This window comes from Lucilia sericata, unplaced genomic scaffold, assembly GCF_015586225.1.
Source record: "Lucilia sericata isolate MDLA Ls3-8-SP2 unplaced genomic scaffold, ASM1558622v1 Contig000193F_arrow, whole genome shotgun sequence".
NCBI lineage: Eukaryota > Metazoa > Arthropoda > Insecta > Diptera > Calliphoridae > Lucilia > Lucilia sericata.
The window spans coordinates 123,840-147,061 of NW_023994221.1; the positions used below are offsets into that span (position 1 = coordinate 123,840).

The window sequence follows — 23,222 nt, forward strand, 5'->3', positions numbered from 1 at the left end:
AAAGTACTTAAAAGTTTATTCTTATAAATTTTCATTTCATCAGGATCCTATATGAATGCTACTATTCAAAAAAGTACCACTTGAATGACAGAAAAGTACCTTATATAAATTTTAATTCATTTTATTTAAACACTCAGCATGTTTAATTTTGCGTTTTTTAGGTTAAATATTATAAGTACCAAAAAATACACTCTTCTATCATAATAGAAAACTTATCAAGTACCCTTTGAAGATCGAAAGAGTACCTAAAAGTCCCTTTTCATAGGTTCTCCTTTATTCCGAACTCTACATGCTTTATTTTTCATGTTTCTAGGTTCAATATTAGAGAAATTTCAAAAAGTACCTTTTGAAGAACGAAAAGTAACAAAAAGTCCCTTTTCATAGGTTCTTACTTATTCCGAACTCTACATGATTAATTTCATGTTTCTAGGTTCAATATTATAGCAAATTCAAAAAGTACCTTTTGCGGAACGTAAAAGTACCCAAAAGTCGCCTTTTATAGATTCTCATTTACTCCGAGCTCTATATGATTAATTTCATGTTTTTAGGTTCAATATTATAGGAAATTCAAAAAGAACCTTTTGAACAATGTAAAAGTACCAAAAAGTCCCCTTTTGTAGATTTTCATTTACTCCGAGCTCTACATAATTAATTGTATGTTTCTAGGTTCAATATTATAGAAATTCCAAAAAGTACCTTTTGAAGAACGAAAAAGTACTAAAAAGTCCCCTTTTAACTCACTCGGGCTTACATTCTTAATTTCATGTTTCTGGGTTCAATATTATTGAAAATTAAAAAAGTGTCTTTTGAAGAACGTAAAAGTACCATAACGTCTCCTTTTATAGATTTCAATTTACTCTGAGCTCAACATGATAAATTTCATGTTTCTAGGTTCAATTATAGAAAATTAAAAAAGTACCTTTTGAAGAACGAAAATGTACTTATAAGTCCCCTTATATGGGTTCTCAACTCATCCGTGCTCTACATACTTAAGTTCATGTTTCTGGGTTCAATATTGTTGACAATTAAAAAAGGACCTTTTAAAGAATGAAAACATACAAAATGGTGTCCTTTAAAATGTTCTCACCTACTCTGGGCTCTACATGTTTCATGCTTCTAGATTCAATATTATAGAAAATTCAAAAAGTGCTTTTTGATGATCGACTCCGGGCTCTTCATGCTTAATTATGTTTTTAGACAATAACGACACACAGCTTCATTCGTAACGTGTTGTTCTTGCTCTGTTTTATTTTTGTTTATAAACAAAGTACAGGAACAAAATTTACCATTTAAAGCTTTATGTTGATGTGTTTTTTTTTTTTTTCTTTATGTCAAGGCATGTACAACAAATTCTGATTGATGAAATTTTCAGAGGTTTTCTCGCATTTTTGCTTAAATATCCGTTATTTATGGACCGATTTCTCGAAAGAAATGTCTGGCAGAATTGATGAAGATTTGTCTTCATAAAATTGTTTTCGACAAATATACAAACGGACAGACAAACGGACATAGGGCATTTGGGCAATTTCATATCAAGTGACCCAACAAAAGTCGATTGTGATGAAATTTGCACCACGGTTAGTTATCGGTCTATTTGTTTCGCTCTATCGGTTAAGAACTGCCGGGAGTGAGGGAGTCAAAGTTGGACATTTGGGTCATACAGGGTTTTAATCAAATGAGAGTTCACTTGACACGAAATTGCTCATATGTCTATATTTTATAGGATCGGAAAATCATATTATAGAAATTATAAAGGCGAAAGTTATAAGTCAATTATGGACGTGTAAGTCATTTTCTAAAGGTGAGCTTGTATGGGGACTGGGGTCAATTGAGGTCCGATCCTTACAAAAGACACCAGTGTCATTTACGTTTATATAGCACTTACTTGAGCCGATTTGTGTGGATTTGGGCTAAAAACCTCAAATCGGAAGGTCCGATTGTTTGGGGTCTAGGTGAAATAAGGGACCGATTTCAACTATTTACTATGGGCTTCGCCTTGGTAGAAATTTCATTAAAATATTTTGATAATTGCTGCCTGTACCTTGCTCACAAGATTAACATGGAAAGCCAGACTGCCGGACGAACAGACGGACTTGTGTTAATCGATCCAGCAAGTGATTCTAAGGTGGGTGTAAGTTCAATATTTTTGTGCGATAGAAACATCAGCACAAACTTATACTACCATCCCCACTATGTAGGTGTAGGGTATAAAAAATACCAAAAACTCAGATGTGATTTTATAGGGCAGGAATATATCTATATATGTATGTAACTAAATTACAATAATCAAATATTAACCCCCTAAACTTTCCGATTTCCTATAAACCCATAACCAATTTTATATCACCATTTACTTTTTCTATAATCAAATTATATTAAAATTTTCTATAATTACTTTACTTGAAATATTATCCCGTTATTGCTACTATGCACATAAAAGAGAATCCTGACTGTATTCCATTAATATTTCTTATTTTGCTAAATCATAATAATACTCAAATTTACATATTAACTCATTGATGACGTCACACACTCAACATTGGTATTCAATCAATTCAAACACTCAACAATTCATGTAGTGGTTGTTATTGTTTTACAATTAACAAAACAAACAAACAAAAAAATAGAGATCATGATCTCTTACTCTCAATTTTACACGAGAACTCATTAAAAACAAATTCAAGCATGAAATCGATATTTTCTTTTCTTTTTAATTAGTTTATTTTTGCATTTGCAAAAGCGTGGTTTAAATTCGTTGATCTCAAGTAAGTGTTTTAAAAAAAGTGTTTTAAAATGTAAAAGTGTGCTAATATTAAATTTAAAATAAATAAATTTTAATAAACTATAAAAAATATTAATTTATGTGAATGTTAAATATAATATACATCCTTGTATCGTGATTTTAATACGTGTCGTGAATAGTGTCGGAAAATGTTTGTTAGTTTAGTAGAAGTAATCAGCAGTGCAATAATTTTCTTTAAATATTAATAATTTTATAAAAAAAATTAAGTAAAAGTAATAATTTATATGAAATTATAATAAAGGAACCCCTTTTTGTTTTATTATAATAAATTTAAATAGAACTTTTTGTGTATGTAATAATTTTTTTAAATGTCTATTTACTGCGATTATGTACGTGTTGTTGTAATACACAATTTCATGTCAATGCTTGCTTTCGTCGATTCCTTTTTGATATTTCGTCTTTTGTGTTTTTTGCAAAAACAAATTTATGTAAATAAGAATCATAAGAGAGTATTGCTTTTATTAGAGAGTTTTTTTGAGAGAGCTTTAAATAGAGATTATTCAAAAACATGTAAACAAGTACAAGTAATAAAAAAGTGTAAATAATATCAATGTTAAATCGCTGCTACATATTTTTCTTCTATTTTAAAGGTGAGTGTAGTTTTGTTCAATAATTTATTTAGGGAATTAGTTTATTTAATATACATACATATTTAAAACATTTTGCATTATATTTGTTGTAATAAATTATTACACTAAATCATAATTTATTATACATATTAATTTTGCAATTTTGATATTTCCTGCCTTTTGAAATTAAAATAGACCTTAAAGGGAATAAGCTAATTGGAACTTTTTTCACAAATAAGCTTTCTCTGTTGATAAGGTTGATCTGGTATTAAAAATAAGTATATGGAAAAAGTAATGCCGATATATGTATGTATACACATGTCATATGTATATTGATATTAATATGAACGTGAAGGATATTTTCAGCAAAAGTAATTTTTATTGGGGCTTAAGTGAATTGTGGACCAAACCCTATATAAATCAAAACCGTCTTTAATTTCTTACAAGAAATCATTTTTGTCGATTTTCTTATATATTTAATTATGGACTGATATTTGATACAGACACTTGGTTTACATAGAACTTGAATTTGGGTTCTTATAAAACTTGTTTATACTAAAGTACATGGTTATACCTGTAATTTTAAACTAAGTAGATATGAATGTTAAGGAGATGCAACATGTAAACCCGTAATTTGGTACTTTTTTATAACCCATGTATGTTTTTAACCAGTGAACGTAGAAATTTAGAGAATAGAAATTTTTAATTCGTTTGTAACTTATCGAAAAAAAGGAATATAAATTAAGTACTTTTTTGAATTCCAACGTTTAAGGGGTGAAAATTGTACCTATTTTTATACCTTTATCATAAAATATTGTTTTCTGTTTATTATCTTATACTAGCACATGAATACTGACTTCCACTACAACTTTCTGGAACAGAAATTTTATTTCGTTAATGGGGAGGGAAAAAGTACAAAAAGGGGTAAAAACGTAAAATTCGGTTTTTTTTTAAACTCAATTAGCCAAATTTGCTAAAATTTTTAAAATTGGTATATTTAATAACACTTAGGGACGTTATCTCAACCTACGGTCATCGTTTAACCGGTGCATACTCCGCTAGTTAAATTAATTTTTATATGAAAACTATCAATCTATGGTTTCTATAAAATATAACCAGACAATGAGAATGCTAATCCGGTACCAATTGCTAATTTGGTACATTTTTGTTCTTAAAATGGCACTTTTTGAGTTTTCTTTAATATTAAACCTAGAAACATGAAATTAATCATGTAGGCCCCGGAATTATGTATATGAGAACCTATAAAAGGGTTTGTTTTTTTTTTTTTTTTGTTTTTCAAAAAGTAATTTTTGTATTTTCTATAATATTGAACCTAGAAACATGAAATTATACCCGGAATTTTGATACTTTTTCTTTCTTCAAAAGGAACGTTTTTAACTTTCTATAATATTAAAAATAGAAACATGAAATTAAGCATGTAGAGACCGGAGTAAGTGAGAACCTGTAAAATGGCACTTTATGATACTTTTTCGCTCTTCAAAAGGTACTTTTTAATTTTTCTCTAATTTTGAAACTGGAAAATGTGAAATTAAGCATGCAAAGCTCGGAGTATCCGGAGGATCCAGAAAAGGGAACCTTTTGGTACTTTTTCATACTTCAAAATAGAATTTTTAAATTTTCTGATAGAAGGAAAATTTATAAAAGGGTACTCTTTGGTACTTTTTCGTTCTTCAACTGGTACTTTTTGAATTTTTTTATAATATTAAACCTAGAAACTCATAACTTAATAATGAGCTTTTTGGTACTTTTTCATCTTTCTACTGATACTTTTTTGATATTCTGAATTATTGAACCTAGAATAATAAAATCGAACACATAAGATCCTGATGAAATGAAAATCTAATCTTTGGTACTTTTTCGTTTCAAGATTTTTACCTTTTTTTCAAAAGAGTTTTAAATCAAATATTTGTTTTGTACTTATTTATAACAAATTAATGTATCTAACAACCACTTAGGCTAACAGAACGTTCACACCTATTAAATATTTGAAGAAAAATACGTAACCAACGGTTTTTTGTATCTTACATGATATTTAAAATGTCAAAACACACAATAACATCTAAGGTATTAAATTTAAATCAAAATGTGTATGTATATTTTAGGGGTCACGTAATTTTCGTCTAATATTTGTTAGATGAGAACGTATGAGAACGTTTACATTAACAAACAAATATTTTATTTATTCCCATTGGTGTATTTATAAACACATGTACATAATCAAAACCTTTTCATTTATTTATAAATAGCATTTACTAGGATATCTAAAACTTTTACAATAATTACAAGGATTCAAATAAATCTAATATAGTTTCAAATATACAATACATATGTACATATGTATGTATTTAGAAAGAAACAGGTGAATAAACTATTAAAATTAAATGTTCCAAAATACTTATTTACATATAGATCAATGGTGCCCAAAATCACTGTTCCCTATCACGCGAGATAGGGCAAGAATATTCTGCTGACGTTGCGTTGACTCACCTACACTATAAGCTTACTTGTGTATTTTCTTATTTGAGCATGTGCTAGTTGATTATCTCTCAACTTGCAAAACAAAATCAACTCAGTTGCTGATCAGCATTTGTCGAAGTAAGATCTGTACGCAACTTTTTTAAAATCCACACAGAAATACAACAACAAAATTTTGAGAAAGCCGAATTTATGTAGGTGAATGAGAGAGCACAGCTGATAGTTTTTTATATATGAACTTTAATGTGCGCTGTCTGTCAAAATCCATAATATCAATTTGACAGTTAGAATATACTTTTTAGTATGCAGTCATTTTATTAGTACAGTTTTATTTTGGGTTACATTTTGTTCTCTGCTGCTTTACCAATACAAATGAATGTGTAACAGTGTGTGTATGGGCAACACTGATATAGATACATACAGACACACATATATTTGATTTTTTACGGGTCGCTAACGATTTGTAATACTTTTGTAAGTTTTTATATACATAGGAACTTAGGGCAACATATTACACATTCTGATTTCAACGTCTATGTTAACACAAAAATAGTAATTTTTTAAAGTGCTTTAATTTCGTTTTGAAGTAAAAATAAAAAAAAATCTTTCATTTCAAAATTAACAAACAAAACCATAAAAAAGGACCCCAAATACATACATAGTTGTATATTTATTTATGTTTCTATTTCAAGTTCATAAAATTTAATCCAGCTGTAGACAATACTACTCGTCATTTTCCCTGTTTACTTTATTATTTGTTTGTTTTTGCTAATATATTGACGTGTTTTTTTTTCTTTCATTCAGTCATATCGACATTATGACGTCAATGTTTGATTAAATGTCCTAAAACACAACTACAATAAATTAGACACGCTGAATGAAAATTTTTAGTCATGGAGCTTTTATATTTACCAGCCCCATAAAATGTTACACGTTAAAGTAAACAACGAGTAAACAAACAATCTATAAAATTTTCGAGATTACGTTGAAATCAAAATAATATTTTATGAAAAAGTACTAAGCAAAAAATAAAATATATGACTAGTGTTTATAAAAAACCGACTTTTGGAAAAACCGGTTTTTCGGTTAACCGAAAATTGACCATTTCTAGAAAACCGGTTTGTCGGTTAACCGAGTATAAAAAAACCGGTTAAACCGGTTAACCGAAATGTTTGGAAATCTTTAAAATATTATAATATTTAGTTGAAAAAGTCATTATTATGAATTACTTAATAAGATATTTGCACTTTTTAGTATAGATATGCACATTAATATATCATAAGAAAACAAACTTATATAGATCTGAAGATATTATTGATTCGTTAGGTATATGGAAGTTGCCATAGGAGGGATAAATTGACCTTTGAATATATAATCCATCTATATCAATAGCAAAAATTATGTCCAGAACTATCAAGGCTCGCGACGATTTATCGGGAACGGAAGTAGACGACGACTGTCTCGACATAGACAGTGACCTCCCTTCGCTCGCTACGCCTGTGGTTGTTCAAATTACTGTGAATGACTCTTAGGAATATTGACAGGTGTCATTCTGACTTCCTGTCAATCAACCTAAGCGCCATTACAGTTTGTGAAAAACCCCAGCAGCATAAGTTCTCGGACGGCAACAACAATCCTTATGTTTCGATAAATAAAGTCCGTTTTGAGAACGTTTGTGAAACTTCTCGATTTTTATTATACTCACGCAGTAAACAAGTAAGTGCATCCTGAATTTTACCATCAATGTTATTTATCCGTCTTAATAAATAACAAATTTCTTCATATAATGGTTGGAATTTGTTTAAATAGTTAATTTTTTATTGGTTTAAATGCCAACTTTTTACTAATTTCCTGATTATCTGAAATTGTAAATCTCCATTTTATATACATAACATTTGTTTAACAATCTTAGGTCTGTTTTCATATGCACAAACGGAAATAATGTTTAGAATTATCTATCCAAAATGTTTAAAAACCACAATAAAAAATCAGAGAAAACATACAATTTTGTACCAAAAATTTGTTTTTTTTTGGAACCGGTTAACCGAGACTTAAAACCCGGATAACCCGGTTAACCGAAAACCAATGTTTTAAAAAAACCGGTTTGCGAAAAACCGAAATATGCAATAAAAACCGGTTTTTCGGTTATCCGGTTAACCGGTTTATAAACCCTATATATGACAGTTTTTTTGTTATTGTTTTGTAGAATTTTCTTTAGAACAATCAGCGATTTTGGGGTTTTAAGCGATTCCTCGAAGTTCTTTGTAAAATATGATAGTTTCAGGACGTTGTAGGATAGCTACTATTTGTATATGTTGAACAAAATTTGTAAGTGCTTTGTAGAGGAAATTTTTACAGAAATCTGATATGTAATAGAAAACATTGCTAGACATTTCAGTTTTTTTTTTTTTTGTATGTCATTGAGAAAGGTTTAGAATCTCTTAATTGTATTTTTTTTAATTAAATTACAAATTATATTATCACTTAATTTGAAGAGCAGGGTGACTATAACCGTAATTCCGTTATCGTCAAACATACCTGAATATCAAGAGCAATTCGAACCAACGACTCCCAAACTTATGGAACTAATCTTAAATTGCTATGTTTTTTAACGTCTGGGAGATCTTTTTAATTCTTAAGGGAAAGTATTTCGATATTTGAACCATCATTGCTTTTGTTAAACAAAGAAATATTGATCGTTCCGAGTCCTTATTAGATTCTAAGTCGATCTAGCCATCTCCGTCCGTCTGTCTGTTGAAACGGTAGGAATAAGATAACAGAAATTTTAAACAATTTTTATAACACATTGCATTGAAAATAGGCAAAATCGGTCCACATGTGTCCATAGCCCTCAAATAAGCCCTCAAATAAGCCCTTAACGTTTATTTCTGGCTTAAAAATGAAAGTAGAATGATTAAATTGGACATAACCAAATCCTGTAAATCTCTTATAACAACCGGTTCAAAATTTGGTCTATTCCTCATACATACATATATAGATAAAATAAGTTATTATACGAAATTCTACAAAAATGATTTCTTATTAGAAAATAATGACTCTTTCGAACTCTTAAGAGTTTCGGTCCATATTCTAATATAACATTCACACCTGCTTTTAACAAATTTTTGAATTTGGCTTTTTTAGTAACACTGGACCAGATATACTTTCCAATTCCCATTTTTACAAAATTCAAATTTTCACTAAAATTCACATCTCACCCAAAATAAATTGTTTTACTTAGAAATTCCAATTATTCTAGAAATTCAAATTTCTCTAAAAATTAAAATTTCCCTAAAACTAAAAAATGAAAATTTCACTAAAAATTGAAATTTCACCAAAATTAAATGTCACTAAAAGGGCAAACGCAAAAATGGCAAGGGAGCACGAAAAAGGCAAAGGGCGAAAAAGGCAAAGGGCACGAAAAGGAAAAGGGCACCAAAAAGGCAAAGGGCACGAAAAATACAAAGTTTTCACTAAAATTCAAATTTTACAAAACGAAAAACACTAAAATAAAAGTTTCACGAAAAACAAATTTTTACTAAAAATAAAAATTTTCACTAAAAATTCAAATTTTTATTAAAAATAAAAATTTTCACTAAAACTTCAAATTTTCACTAAAATTCAAATTTTCACCAAAAATTCTAATTTTCACTAAAAATACAAATTTTCACTAAAAATTCAATTTTCACTAAAAATTCAAATTTTCACTAAAATTAAAAATTTTCACTAAAACTTAAAATTTTCACTAAAAATAAAAATTTTCACTAAAACTTCAAATACTAAAATACAAATTTTTACTAAAACTTCAAATTTTCACTAAAAATTTTAATTTTCACTAAGAAATTAAAATTTTCACTAAAAATTTAAATTTTCACCAAAAATTTAAATTTTCACTAAAAAAATCTAATTTTCACTAAAAATTAAATTCTTTACTATTAGTTTAATTTCTAAAACTTTCTTGCAAAATTCGAATTTCTAAAAAACTGTTGAGGAATTGAGAAAACCTAATAGATACTTTAATTTGACCCTTTCCCAACAACTGTCAATACTGTTGGTGACTAAAAAAAGCTATTCAAGTTAAAATTTAACTGTATTCTCCCCATATGTTTCAAGTTTTGGTGGTAAGCAATAAATACTGCTCCTAATTTAAATTAAGTAGTCTACAATCTGACCTAATTTTTTATTAAAAAATATATAATTAAAAGACGCAGTCTACTTTTGAAAATCCCTAAATTATGACTTGATATAAAAAATCAACTTATAATTAATCATAAATATCATATTTGTTACTAACTTTTGCGGTTGTTTAACGTATTAAAGATAAAAAGAAATATGTGATATCGGCAGCAAATATCTTAAAAAGCCAGCTTGTTAAAGTGAAATTGTTTTGGACTCTTTTTTTTTTTTTTGCTAAATTCTGCCTCTAAACTTCAAATAACATGGGAGATGGCACATGTTTTAATACTAAAATAAATTTATAATCAAAAAGCGTCATGATGTCGAGTAACACTGGCGCTAAGCCATTGACAAAAATACGAAAAATTTTCTTTAAAGGAGGTTAAAGATTTTGTGGAACACTCACACACTTATACATACTCATCAAAGTTAAGGGAAAATAATATTTATGTATCTCAGTGTATAAGTTCCAGAGTGTATGTGTGTGTCTTTAAGTAGAAGTAAATAGGAATGTCAGTTGGGTTTGTGTTGAAACTAGGAGCCGGAATGTCTAAAAACATCATACTACTTAACTATTCAGTTGCGTATACGTACATATGTACATATATATATAAATAACTATAGAACGCCGCAGCATCACTAACAGCAAAAACCATTCTTTCTCAAAGATTTTCGGTAAGGGAAAGTGTTAGTGTGTGATATTGCGTTTACTTGTATGCGTACTATCTGAGTCACACAGTTAGTTACAATAAAACCAAACATCTTAAAGGGATAGATATGTATATTTCAATATAATATAATTACATATATCGCTATCCTTTGTACTTATTTACTCCCTTTTTCTTCCTTTTATGCAAAAGTTCAAGTTATAGTTCTATAAAATCCTTCAGTTTAAAGATTTTTCCGGAAATTTTATAATTTCTATTATATTCATACTTTTGTTTGTATGGCAACCAAAAATATCCCATAAACCTAAATTTGTCATTGTTTGTTTATTTATTTGTTTGTTGTTTGGTGTTTTTTTTTTTTTTTTGCTTTGGCAAACATTGATATAATCCTGCCATCCATTGTGCATTGTAAGTGAGAGTAACCAGCATTGTAGGCTCATAAACAATGACATTGTTGTCACCATCATCGTCGTCGTCATCATCACCAGCATCATCCGTAGTAGTACTAAAAGCAAGAACAGCATGAGGTGCTACATCATCAGTATCATCATAAATGGTTACAGTAAATAAAAACATTATACATATTTGTATGTGTTTGCAAGCTGTAACGAGGGTTATACAAAAATTTCTTGAAATATTTCATTATTTGATTTCTTTTGTTATTCAGTTTTTAACACATGGAAATACAGGTCGTAGACCCTCAAAAGTTTGTATGTAAATGTGTATTCATACAAACCTTCCTTTCTGTTAGAAGCGATAGAAAGAGAGAGGAGAAGCGATGAGTAGAATACTAAATTGAACTTTATTTTTCGCAACACATTTCTTTCATTCCAAAAACTTATTCATTCGCAACTTAACATATAATTCCCATATAGTTAAGAATAATTTTACAATAAGTAGTTTTTGAAAAATGATATCATCATATTTAAATGTTAATGAATTCTAAAATCAAGTACGAGTCGAGCTTAAATTAAGCCTATTTGGGATTAATTCAATCTTTTGCATTCATAAATCAACCATATTTTGTTATCAAATCTGGGACCTTGTCAACAAGCACTCTTTAACATGCATTATCATGTCGATATTAAAAAAATTTTATAATAAATAACAACCTAGACCCTTAAAATATATCCAGCAATAGTTTTAGTAGGTTTAAAAAACAGATCTTAAAAAATATAAGCTTTCAAAAAATGGTGTCTGGTAAAATAGTTAAGAAAAATCTTAATCAAACAGTTTGATCCAAAAAAGGCTTAAATAAAGTTTTTCAAAAATTTTATACTTGCTTCAAGGAAAATCGTACTTATTGTGCTTCTGAAACCGCTCTGGAGAGCGATTGAGTCAGGATTACTAACTTCATTTTTGTGTAGAAGAATGACAAGTTCCCAAAGTTGGCAACCCTTTCGTTACTGTGAAAAGATATGCTGCGGAGCTCAATCCTTTAAAAATGTATACTTTTCTTTGTGGATTTCTATTTTTTTTACTCTTTTAGATTCTAAAAATCTCATGTAATAATTGATTCAAGCTCTCTTTAAAAGCCATATACACAGAATCATCCCAATGCTTCTGAAATTCACCTAAAATTTAAGGGCACATGTGTTAATGGTGGTATCGTAGATGTCCAATGTCATAGTTCCAATAGACACTGTGACACTCTTTATACAGAAATGTATCGGAATATTTGTTTATGATTTCAGAAAGAGATACTCTTTTCCTGTATAGAATTGGTCCTAACATTGGTGCATGTTAAATTTTGGATTCCCTCAAAAATAAGTGTCTTATAGAGGCGGAGTTTGTGCAAGGGTTTTAAATTCTGGGGAATTTTGAGCACCGGATTTTTCTAATCTAACTCCAAGAGGATCGGCAATGGCTATAATAACGAATTTGTTTCCATTACTTCTAAACAGGTTTGGGGAGTAATGATTACATTTTCAATTACAATTACATTTGAAGTAATTGTAATTAAAACATTACCAATTACAATTACTTGTAATTGAAATTTTACCAATTGTAATTACATACTTGTAATTGTTAAACTTAAATTACAATTACAAGTAATTGGTCAATTCCACATTACAAATAATCATAACTGGAAAAACATCAACTATAATTACTTGTAATTGGTTATTGCTCAATTACACTTTATATGTAATTGACAATTATAATGAATTACTTTGTGTAATCATTACCTCCAAACCTGCTTCTAAAAGACTGTTGCTGCTACCATCGTACATAAATATAAAACGTGTGTATTTGTGTTTATTATTTGCGTAAAATTGCATATTTTATGCACATGTCACTGATTCATGAGGATTTTAGCACTTTTTTAGACGTGTTTTTTTCCTTATTTCTACTCTTGGTTTAGTTTTATGTATATGTCGTTATATTTACATTAGTATGTACTATGTATATGAATAAAACGTTTATAAACTCATACTAATAAATATTTAAACATACATACATACTTATGTATATGAGAATGTATGGGTATATTTGTATTTCCCTATAACTTGGCATAAAATGATGATAAACAAAAGGATTTTTTTTTGTTTTGAAACATATTCTTTTCTCTCTAGTGTGCAATTAACAATGATTTATTGTCAAATGATGTAATTTTTATTTTATTTGTTTCAGTTTTTATTCTTAAAAGCAATACAACAATTGCAACAAAAAAAATATGCCAAAATTTTTTTTATTTAACAAATAACCACATAATGCATTATATATTTACATTTACATTCATATATACATTATATGTTTATATTTGTGTATGTAAATATGTATAATTTTTATTGTTTTCATATCTATGTCATTCATTCTATGCACATACATATGTGTGTATGTACATATGTATGTTATTTATTTAAATAAATAACTTTTTATATACATTTATAAAAATCTGATAAATATTAAATTGTATTCAATTTTTTTTTTGCTCATTCGATCTTTTTAGTACTATTTTATATCAATAAATTCTATATTTAATATTTTTTAAAATATGAAAATTTGTTGATTTGTAGATAATATTTTTGGTTTCTATAAAAATTTATTCATTGTCTTACGCCTTTTGTATAACAAATTAAAATTTATTATATTAAAATTTTGCAACTTGCGTCATTTAGACGCATATTTGGTAATCAAATTTTATTCTACTTATAAGTACCAAAAATATATATATATATATTTTTTAAACATATACATATAAAACATTGTTGATAATGTGATGCTGACTAATTTTTTTTTCTAAGGCCTCAAGGACATTTGTAAAAATTTTATTTTATTTATGAATCTTAAACAATAGTTAATATTGTTGAAAGCATTTTATTTTGTAGAGGGGTAAACTAAATATAGTCATATTTAGAAATATATATTTATATACATGTGTATGTATTCTAATTTTGATAGTTAGAAAATTACAAAATTCTTTTGTAAGGAACATTATCGTTTTGAGAAGAGTTTCTTTATGTTTAATTTTAATGGTTAATTTGGAAGACTGTATATGCAATCTGTGAAGTATATTAAATATTACTAATAACTTGTCAGTAGTCTTGTAAATATATAGATTAGCCAATAGACTAATCCCAAGACCAATTGCTTTTTTAGCGAACTAAACCATGTATGTCAATAGGCTGCTAATTCACTAGTGAATATGCTAGTCCATGTATTAGCTAATGGACTAAACAATATATTGGGCCATGGGTTAGTCAATAGACTAGTTAATATACTAGTCCATAGAGTAGTTGATAGTTAAGTCTGTAAACTAGACATTAGACTAGTTCATAGTATTATTTTTCACTTTTATTAAAAACATTACTTTTTATGGATTAAAAGTACTAAACAATTTTTCTTCTTTTTTTTCTATTAAATAATTTACTTTCTAATCTATCGAGCATTTGGACAAGATATGGATTAAAAGTACTAAATTGTTTTTCTTCTTTTTTTCTATTGAATAATTTACTTTCTAATCTATCGAGCATTTGGACAAGATAATGGACGATAATCTGTGGACTAGACTTTTGAATATTATATAAACTAGTCTTCGTACTAGTCTTTAGAGTAGTTAATTGACTACTTAACACTGAGAGAAAAACCCGGTAGAAAAGTACAGAAATCAATACAATCCGTTGTCAGAAGCGAGCACGTTTGTTAACATTTAGACAACGGATGTGTATAAAATTTATAACACCCAGTTATCATTTCGGCAATGACAACAATGACAATGCATCGTTGTCATTGCAACAACGCATTCTTGTCATTTCAATTACGCTTTGTGTCATTTCGGCAATCCTTCGTTGTGATTTCGACAACGAATCATTGTCATTTCAACAACGCAACGTTTCGGTTTGACAACGAATTATAATTTTTTGCTGATTTGATAACGTTGTGTATTGTTTATATTTTTGTTTGACAACTATCCGTACATACTTTGACAACGTTCTTGAAAAATTATAAACACTTTGGTGTCAATTTTATACCAGACATGTATAATTTTATAACGTCTTTTTTCCCTCTGTGTACAGTAAGTTCCCAATTATAAAAAATACTTAATCAGTCGCGAAGTATTGCAGTATTTTTCTATGTCCAAAAAGTACAATAAATAGTACTGAACTTTCCATGCCTGATATGCAATAGACTACTCCATAGACTAGCCAATATACTGGTCCATTGTTAACAGAATTGGATGTAGACTAGCCTATAGACTAGGTCGACGAATTATACAATAGACTAGTTGTAGACTAAACAATTCTATAGAATCGTCAATAGACTAGTTTGTATGCTAGTTATTAGATAAAAAATTTTGAAATTATTTATTAGTTTCGACTGAATGTACTCTTTTGGTGAAGTTTGAATTTGCATTCATACAGCAAAAAACATAAAATTGAGCAACCCGTATTCAAATTAATCCGGAGCCGTTTCAGAAGTACGATAAGTACGGTACAAAATACTTGATTCAAGAACGAAAGTACTAAAAACATGATTTAGCCTTTTTTTGGGTCAAAGTAATTTTACAATGTACTTATTTTGTAAAATTTCTGTTTCATTTAGTCTTAGATGCTCAAAGAGCTCAATTAACACTTGTAAAACAGAGTATATGGGAATTGAACCCTAGACCTCCAGAACGATAGACTATGATCAATATATTGATTATAGAATAATCCTCAACTAAGCAGATTCAGAATAAGTGTCATTCTAATAGCAACAGCTTACAGTTAGAACCAAAATCATAAAACCACCATCTCTACCTTATCATTAGAACAGTGCAGTTACGTTTGTTTATTTATATGTAGTATTCGGCCATGTTAAAGGGTTTTAAAATTGCGTAAAGCTACTAAATACTTTGATTGAATCTCAAAAAGATAATTCTTTTATTTAAATGAGACACATTTACATTACCCCCAAGTTAGTTTTATAAAAATGATTGCCAACTGAAGTCCATAGAAATAAATCTTTTGATTTTATGCTTATGTTTTATTTAATGATTTTTTTTTCATATTTCTGCATAAATATTAATCAAAGGTAAATTAAGTATGAATGTTTGTGGCGAAAATGCAAACAAAAATACAAGAAAAAAATATTGTGTTTTTTATATTTTTTAATGGATTTATAAAACGTTTATCATTTATGTATATTTTCCTGTTTGCAGTTGTTTTGTTTTTCTTCTTCTCTATTTTTAATATAAGAAAAATATCGGTCAAATACGGAAAGTGACCTCATTTCTTATTTTGCTAATATTGTTGTTATTGTTTCTGTTGTTTAAGTCTTTTTTTTTTTTTCTTTTCTTCTTAATTGTTGACCATTAAGGGCAATGTTTTCTGCCTTGAGTTTTCATGTCATAGAAGAAAAACTAAAAAAAAAAAAAAAAACGAAAAGAAAAACGAACACGTATTTTGTACAGCAACATAGTAATAAATTAATATGTACATTTTCAAACAAGACAAACCTATACATATATTTTCCATATACCCCGGTTTTCTCTAAAGTACATACAATTTAAGTTTTGTTGAATTCCATAATGCAAAAAAAATATAAAAGAAGAAAGAAAGCAAAAATAAACAGCAGCATACTTTTGCTGTCGTTATTTTTTAAATCTACTAAGACCCTGCGACCCTTGCGCAATGTATATACATATGACTTTAGTAGGCAAAATGTAGACTTTTTTTACTTCATAGGAATTTGTATCTCATACATTGCTATTTCTTGCTATTTTGATATCACATGCACGATATATAACCAACAATATTGTTGTTGCTTGATACATGCTAACATTACAAAACATTAAACTTCTTACTCCTCGTGAATATAAAGTTCTTTGCAATATAATTTTATTGGTTACAACAACAATAAGGGTTCAGTCCAGCTAAAAAAAAATAAATAAACTGAAGTAAAATTTCAAAATTTATTGTGGAATGAGTGAAGAGAGCACAAACAAGAAATAGCAAAAACAATGTAGAATAAAAACAAGTAAAAATATATAAAAATAAACTGTGTCACTACTAACACACATTTATTTCAACATACATACATACACGTACTTATATATCTGAACACTTGTTCATAATACAATAATGGGGATGTGATACGATTGCGTCGAGCAAACTTGAGTCCACCACCACCATCATCATCATCGTCACCACCAAACAGCCAACTAAACAATCAAATATTGAACCAACCACCACAGCATTAAACGGCAATAATACCATTACAAATATACACTTGTATTATGGTAACTGTGGAACTGAAACTATTGAAAGTTTTGGTTTTAAAACGTATCAAAAGCTTTTGAAGATGTTAGCTATTGTTTGCTAGACCTTTAGAACCGGTTTAACCCTGTCCGTCCGTTCTTCTTTGTTTCTATTCATGTAAAACTTGTAATCAGACTAAAATGTTTAAAATAATTTGATAAAAATCTTAGACTACACATGGTTTAGTCCAATGAGTAATCCTTAGACCAAGCAATACATTAGTCACCTGACTTGTCCATAGAATTGTCACTAGTCATAGACCAGTGAGAAAACTAGTTTTTTTTAGCTATTCAATTAACTAGTCAATAGACCAATCAATGGACTAGTCAGTATATCACATCATAGACAAGTTAACAGACTACTCAGTAGGATAGTAAATAGCCTCGTCAATGAACAAGTCAATCAACTGGTCCACAGATAAGGTGACACAATAGCCCAGAGACCTATTCATCGATTAGTTAATAAACCTGCTAACAGACCTAGTCAAAAGACCAGTCAATAGACTAATTTATGTACTAGTTAATAGACTACTCAAAAGACTAGTCAATAGTCCAGAAAGGTTAATATATCTTCTTGATCGTTCCTGCTGAAAATTTTTGTCTAAACTTTTATTCAGTAGGACTAACATCACGATCGGAAGACATCCCCCATATACATGTAATTAACATTTTTGCAAAAATATTCAGATCACTTTGATCAGATTGTAAGATCACTTTGACCAAATAGTCCAATTAAGACCTAAATTAGGTGGTTCGTACTTTAGGGATCCGTACTTGAATCAAGTATTTTGTACTTGGTTTAAGGACCATACCTTTTACGTACTTCGAAAATCAATCTTATTTTTTCTAAAATCAATCTTATTTTTATCTCAAATTAAGTATGCAGTTCAGATTGTAAGATCACTTAAATGAAATAGTCAAATTAAGCCCTTAATTAGGTAGTTCGTACTTTACGAATCCATACTTGAATCAAGTATTTTGTACTTGGTTTAAGTACCCATACCTTAACGTACTTCTGATTTGAGTACGGATCACTCAATTATTTTTATTATGTATACTGGATAGAATAATCAATAAACTGTACAGACAGATCCTTATACTAGTCAATAATTCGAGAGACAAGTCTACAGATTATTCCATAGAAAGTCAATATGCTACTTAAGAGACCAGTCAATAGACTACTAAATATACAATTCAATTTGTTAGTCAGTTGTTCAGTCAATGGACTAGTTAAAAGACTAGTAATCAGTCTACTAGAAGGACTAATCAATTAACTGGTCCAAGGACTAGTCCATATACTTGTTAACAGACCAGTAAATAGACAACTCAATGGTCTAATTCACAGACTAAGTACTCAATAGATTAGTCAATGAACTACTTAGTCAATATAATTTGACTAGTTAATAAAATAATAAAAATAATTAATACGCTATTCAAAACCAGTCCATGAGCTGGTCCAGAGAATAGTCTCTTGCCCCATTTTAGTAAAACTTTCAGAATTTCAGTTTTATACCAAATGTCAACCTGCAAAACATTTTGTGGAAAAAATCTTCTTTTTTAACCACTGTATGGCATATGTACTTGTAAATCTATGCCTATGTTTATATGTTGCATGCAATTTAGTTGAAAACTAAAGTTTAAAAAAAAGCATATACACACCATAACTTAACATTAGTCTCGTTTGAACCATGGCATACTTTCACTTTGATACAGTTTGTGCGTGCGTGTGTGTCTTTAAGCATGTTTGAGTGTAAGTTTATTTATTTATTTTTTCTACTTCTTCATTTTTTTACTCTTTATTTAATACAACTCAGAATGTGTATATGCAAGTTTAAAAAAAGTGTATCTTTTATACCATAAAAAAGGATATATGTTTGTTTGTATATATGTTCCAGCTAAATGTCTCCTATGTTTATGCACAATACTGTAAGAAGGCTGTTGCTATAATTGTACAATGTACATACATGTATGTAAAAAGTATATAAAAGTCATTTATTAACAACATTGAAACCATAAATACTGCATGTTTTAGTACTTGCTATTGGTATTCATACCAGGATATAGAGACCCCTTCCCTTTAGGTTCGAAAAAAAGGAGCCACGAATACAAACCAGCATGAGTAACTAGTGTTATTTTTTCTTTACACTGCATGTTGCATGTTGTTAGTTGTTTTTAAAGGAAAATAAACACATGCGTATTTTTTTTATTATTGTTGTAGTATTTTTAATAATAATACGAGAAAAAAAAAACTTTGACTTTTGTATGACAAAAACAGACAAAAATATATAAAGCAGGCAAAACGACAACGATTGAAAAAATTGTGTATGTATGTATATAAAAAAGGACACAACAACTTTACAGGACATGTGACTGCAGTAAATTTTTTCACTATAATAATTGAAATTAATTAAAATGCACATGAATGTATGTCGGTATATATAAAGTATGTGCATATAAGAAAAACAAGTAAGAAAGTATTGTCGGGCGTGACCGACCATATGATACCCTACACCAGTTATGAATATTAAATGTGATTTATTTTTCATAATAGAGCATTTATCTTCAATGTGTTCTGTTGTATGGGGGCTAGGTGAAATAATGGACTGATTTTAACCATTTTAACCATAAATAGGCTTCGTCCTTGAGCCAAAAATAGCGTGTGTGCCAAATTTCATCCAATTATCTTTAAAATTGCAATCTGTACTTGTGCACAAGGTTTACATGTACAGCCCGCCAGACGGACGGACAGACGGACATAGCTTAATCGACTCAGAAAACAATTCTAAGCCGATTGGTAAACTTTAAGGTGGTAAAGTTTTGTATGTTACAAACATCGGCACAAACCCAATATACCCACCCCACTAAAGTGGTGTAGGGTATAAATATAGACTATAACTATACTAGAACATTTGCTTTAACTAAAAATTTTTTCAATTTTCTGATGAGTACTTTGGGGAAATTTAATTTTATGTTCTTCATATATAATCGAACAAATTAGATCATTTTAGTAGAATATATACAGTCAGCAAGTGATACATACTCAAATCGATTCGGAGCGGTTTTCCTTAAACTAAGTACAAAATACTTGATTCCATTTTTTTTTTTTTTGGGTCAAAGTGATCTTACAATGTACTTATTTTGGGAATTTTAGGTTTGATTTAAGCTCAAATGCATACTTAATGTGAAACAAATATAAGATTGATTTAAGAATATAAAAGAATAAATTAATCACTATATGGGCTTGATTTGAGCTCGATTTGTACTTGATTTCAGAATTTAAAACATTTCAACAAAAATATTAATTCTAACAAATAGATAACTTCTAATTTAAGTTCAAATTCATACTTAATTTGAAATAAAAATAAGTATGATTTAAGAATGTGAAAAATTTAATTAATTAATGGGCTTGATTTGGACCCGATTCGTACGTTACTTAAGAATTCAGAAAATTTGAGGAAAAATGTTATTTACAAAATAACACAGTGCTAACTCAATTTAAAAAATAGTAATAGTAAATTTTCTTAAAACTGTATTCTTTACTTACTACACTCTTGCACTAAATGAACGATATAGTATAAGTTTTTGTGTCTATATATTTATATAAATTTTAAAAAGATTAATTTTAAAATAGTTCGCTTGCAATTGCTAAGTGCCCCAGATTGATGGGAAATGTAATGAAATAAAACAGTTATTGCCCATTTAGTTGCTAAATAATTTGAAAAAATATATTTATTGTCCATTCGCATAAAAATTAATGTATAATTTAGTGAACTATTAACAGAAACAATTATCACTGGATATTTATAACACTTTCTGAGTCTTTCCAGAGAAATTAAATAAATGTTCCTAAAATTATAATAAACCAATATATTGTTTTTTGCAATATTACATTTTATTATGAACCGATATATAGAAGTTTACAAATTTGATTGAATTTTAATTGAACCAATTAATTTTTTAATTGACTCAACGGGTTTTTACAGCCTACTTTTTTATTTTGGTTTTTGTTTCATATTTTCTTTGTTTATAATGCATAAAATGTTTATAATTATTAAATAGTCAATAATATTTTAGGCTTCAATGGAACTTCACAGCTATAGTTGTACAAAAGTTGTTTATGTCTAAACTATTATGATGCTTTTAAACAAATTATATATGTTAAAGTAATTTTCTGAAAGGGGTCTGACATGGGGCATCAATTATCAACCGATCATAACATTTGGTAGAGAGACTTTGGTTCTTCTAAAGAGAGTTTGTGGTAAATTTCACAGTCATATTTGTATTTTTAGGCCAATTGTGAACTATAAACTCTTTATATAAAGCGAATGGTCAATTATTGACCGATCTTTTGTGTAAAACTTGCTTTTAAAGAATTTCATCGTTATACTGGAATTTTAAAGCCAGTAATGAGGGGGGTAGGGTCAGATATCGAATGATCTTCAATAAATTTGATAGGGAGATTATTTAGAAAGTAGTTTGTGTTGAATTTTATAGCTGTACTCGCATTTTTAATCCAGTAATGAGCTTTAAACGCATTTTATAAAGGGGAGCTTATTTGGGAAGTCGGTTCAATTATGAAACGATCCTCAAAAAACTTGGAAGATATATTTCGTTTCTTATAAAATAACCATATATAGAGAATTTCATCGCTATACATGCTTTTTAAGAGTGTTATAAAAGAAAGTCATTTCTGAAGGGAACTTTCTATAGGATTAATTATGGACCTGTGCTCACCATAATTTCTGGGTACTTAAAACAAACTTTAACAAAATTTCGTTACAATTGCTACCTAATGTTTAAGTTGTATACCGCGGTTTCACTTATATGGGGGACAGGTGAAATCTTAGACATATTTTGTTTATTTCAATACCAACACTTCAACAATACAATTTCAGCTCTCTAGCTGCTTCGTTGTGGCCTCTATCGTGTTTTCAACAGACAGACGGACATTGATACATCGTCTTAGAACGGAGCTGGCCTTGTGGTCAGATCATACCATGATCAATGGTTGTTTACAAAATACGAAGGACATTGATCAGGCGAGATAATGTTAGAATTGAGTGGCGTTATGTAGCATAAGGCGACAGCAAAAATTTTATTTATAAAAATTTACCTATCAGTTGGCCTTCAAGATCAAGGGATTTAACAACACTCGATTATTTCTTCTGAGGTCACCAGCAACCCCCACGATAGAATCAATATAGGTGCATATACATACCGTTCTAATTAAAGCCCCCTTTACACGAGCACATAAGTAATATGGTCTGTCAAAATTTTGTGTAGAAGAGTACGATGGAATCGTCTAAACGCAATATGTAATGAAACCATCACACATTGAGAGAAAATACGGATGCAAAACTTGACAGTCGTATGGCTCTTGAAATGATTCAAAAAACAAGCAAGTCGCATTGATCAGGGATGTATTTCTATGTAAACACATACAAAAAAAGTGAAACATCTTTTTCCATCTTAATTTGTTATTGTTTTATAACAACCGTGTAAACACAAAAATATAAATGATACGACTTTTATTCTCTATTTTGTCATACGAATAGAATTTCATTTTACTTTTTCATTAGACTTTACATACGTAAAGTGTGATCATGTAGAGGGCTCTTATATAACCTTTTGGATTTTTGATCAAGATCAACAGAACTGGACTTTCGGAGCAAAATTGCATAGCAAAGTAGACGTTTAAAGCAAACATTTTATCGAACTTTTATAACGCCACTTTATGATATATTAAAATATCATAACTTGTAGTCTATTCG

General features: G+C 28.8%; 2 protein-coding genes across 6 annotated transcripts in view; one reads left to right on the forward strand and one right to left on the reverse strand.

Moving 5' to 3' along the window:
- The window catches only part of LOC119601847 (voltage-dependent calcium channel type A subunit alpha-1), a 139,591-nt gene that overhangs the window by 115,453 nt on the left and 916 nt on the right, over positions 1-23,222 (reverse strand). The window lies entirely within an intron of this gene.
- Positions 2,737-23,222, forward strand: part of LOC119601849 (alpha-protein kinase 1) — a 273,362-nt gene continuing 252,876 nt past the window's right edge. For all 3 annotated transcript variants that reach the window (XM_037953042.1, XM_037953047.1, XM_037953043.1), the window contains exon 1: positions 2,737-3,393. The gene's annotated coding sequence lies outside the window, so the exon portion shown is untranslated. The remainder of the gene's footprint in view (positions 3,394-23,222) is intronic.